Source organism: Myxine glutinosa, chromosome 12 (assembly GCF_964187855.1).
Source record: "Myxine glutinosa chromosome 12, kmMyxGlut1.1, whole genome shotgun sequence".
In the NCBI taxonomy this organism is placed as follows: domain Eukaryota; kingdom Metazoa; phylum Chordata; class Myxini; order Myxiniformes; family Myxinidae; genus Myxine; species Myxine glutinosa.
The window spans coordinates 3,431,601-3,434,805 of record NC_136272.1 but is presented as its reverse complement, the minus strand read 5'-3'; positions in this window follow the sequence as shown (position 1 = coordinate 3,434,805).

Genomic DNA, 3,205 nt, shown 5'->3' with positions numbered 1-3,205 from the left:
GTCAGCACAAACGAGGTCTGCCATTTAATCACGAGGAATGGGGGTTGGACCAGCTATGAGCCATCTCGGCTTGCATCACAATCCCTCGAGTGTTCTCTTTCATGCAGAATAATCTCTGTTCCTGATATTTCTAGAACATGTAACTTGACAAAGCACCATTTCCCCCCCGGCCTCCATGTACGAGAGCTCGTAAGCCGGCGTACGAGAGACGGCGTACGAAAGACGGCGTACGAGAGCCGTATTTTTTTGATTCACAATCTCATGCTGAAAAGCCAGATTTTGCTGGATCCTTTGAGAATTTCGAAGCTTAGACGCACCAAATCGCTCCATGGAGGCTGCCGCCCCCACTTCCTCCATAAAAAACAAAAAATTGCTTGTTCCTGAATTTTGACCCTATACGTCACATGATGCATGGGCAAATACTTTAGTGATAGGGAAACGGTTTATGCTGAGTAAATAATGGTTTATAAAACAAAAATGGCCCACTGGCTGTGATGCTGCTTGAGGAATAGGCCGAGGCTCGGACATCGTCAAACGATGTGCAGCAGGAAAGTCTGCCGTGTGTTTCTGAATTATTTAAACCATTGTTTGCATTTGCCTGTTGCCTTGTCGGTTATCCCACGAGCCGAGTGCAAAGCACGGGAAAGCAATTGGTTCGCCCTGTACGCACGTCTGTCAGTCTTTCACTTTGTCTGTGTCTATCAGTCTATTAGCAAGGAAATTGAATTGAATTTCACATTTTAATCACTGCAGAAAACGAATGATCTTGTTTGTATTTCTAAAACCCTGCAGTTTAGTCGTACTTTGGCTCTGATTTTGCAAATATTGTATGGCATCTTGTCCTGTTCATGTTTACACACAGTGGGGTAAAGCAATTGTATCGGTCTGTCTGGCAGTCAAAATGGCAGCACAGATAACTTTCTGAGTTGTTGTTAAGTCTGTCTCTGGAGTATGCTCCGAGCTCTCCACGTCATCAAAATTAAGTATTTTCCTCATCGTGTTTTTGTCAAATTTCCACTGGTTATTTTATTCTGTATGTGTTGCTGTGCGTTTCTCGTTAGTCTTGGTTTGTAATTCGTGCAAACCTGTGTGTAATTAGTCGTTTTTTGTTTGCACTGTGTGTGGGCCTGGTCCCTTGATGCTTCCCTCGCCCCGTTGGTTTTTTGTAAACTTTCTTTCGTTCTTTCTTTCGCTGTATTGCTTTTTTTCTTTGATTTTCTTTTCACCGCCGACCTCCCCCGAACATCTTACCCTTTGTCTTAAGTTTTAAATACTAAAATGACAAAAAATAATAATAATAATAATAATAATAGTAATAGTAATAATTATTACCTTCTCTCTCCCGCTCTCCCCCTCCTCCTCCCGCATTCACGTGTTTTTCGCCCCCACCCCCCTTCTATCCATCATAACTTTCTCTTCAGCCGATTCTTTTCACCTTTCCAATTTTAATTCATCATACCCCTTCCACCTTTCTCCTTCTTTCTCAGATCCGCTTTCACCTAACCTTCAAAAAAATAGTAATATTATTAACGAAGAAAAATAAAAAGGCGGCCTCTCCCGCACGAACAAATTGCTTATACACCTCCCGGTTCCTTCGCTCTGCTCCCCCGGCTTGCTAATATATTCTTCTGCATTTCAGGAATTTCCCAGACTTTTCACTGTTTTGCTTTAAAATGTTTACTGCCCCCTGCCATGCTGTTCTCTTTTGTATACTATAACTTGCTCTTTTTCTTCCTGTTCAAAACGCTGCAATTAATTTGATCATTACATCTTTCCATCACAAAAAAATTTTCAATCTCGTACAGTTCTTCCTTTCTTCATTCTCTAAACTTTCATTCCACCCCTCCTCAAACGTTTTCAAATGGATCTCTGATTTGAATATCTCAAGAAACCCAGTCTGTAATAAATGTTCGATTTTCTTTAATCATTCAAAACTTTCAAAATTCCCAACTCACCCTTCCCCCAAAAATCTCCTCCTCACCCCTCCCCCTCTAATCTCCCCTCTCACCTTTCCCCTTCAAAACTCCCAACCCACCCCTCCACTTCAAAATTCCCCTTTCACCCTTCCCCTTCAAAACTCCCAACTCACCCCTCCCCCTCAAATCTCCCCTCACCCTCCTCCTCTAATCTCCCCTCTCACCTTTCCCCTTCAAAACTCCCAACTCACCCCTCCTCCTCCTCAAATCTCCCCTCACCCTCCTCATCTAATCTCCCCTCACCTTTCCCCTTCAAAACTCCCAACTCACCCCTCCTCCTCCTCAAATCTCCCCCTCACCCTCCTCCTCTAATCTCCCCTCTCACCTTTCCCCTTCAAAACTCCCAACTCACCCCTCCTCCTCCTCAAATCTCCCCTCACCCTCCTCATCTAATCTCCCCTCTCACCTTTCCCCTTCAAAATTCCCAACTCACCCCTCCTCCTCCTCAAATCTCCCCCTCACCCTCCTCCTCTAATCTCCCGTCTCACCTTTCCCCTTCAAAACTCCCAACTCACCCCTCCTCCTCCTCAAATCTCCCCCTCACCCTCCTCATATAATCTCCCCTCTCACCTTTCCCCTTCAAAACTCCCAACTCACCCCTCCTCCTCCTCAAATCTCCCCCTCACCCTCCTCCTCTAATCTCCCCTCTCACCTTTCCCCTTCAAAACTCCCAACTCACCCCTCCTCCTCCTCAAATCTCCCCTCACCCGCCTCATCTAATCTCCCCTCTCACCTTTCCCCTTCAAAACTCCCAACTCACCCCTCCTCCTCCTCAAATCTCCCCCTCACCCTCCTCATCTAATCTCCCCTCTCACCTTTCCCCTTCAAAATTCCCAACTCACCCCTCCTCCTCCTCAAATCTCCCCCTCACCCTCCTCCTCTAATCTCCCCTCTCACCTTTCCCCTTCAAAACTCCCAACTCACCCCTCCTCCTCCTCAAATCTCTCCTCACCCTCCTCATCTAATCTCCCCTCTCACCTTTCCCCTTCAAAACTCCCAACTCACCCCTCCTCCCCCTCAAATCTCCCCCTCACCCTCCTCATCTAATCTCCCCTCTCACCTTTCCCCTTCAAAACTCCCAACTCACCCCTCCTCCTCCTCAAATCTCCCCCTCACCCTCCTCCTCTAATCTCCCCTCTCACCTTTCCCCTTCAAAACTCCCAACTCACCCCTCCTCCTCCGCAAATCTCCCCTCACCCTCCTCATCTAATCTCCCCTCTCACCTTTCC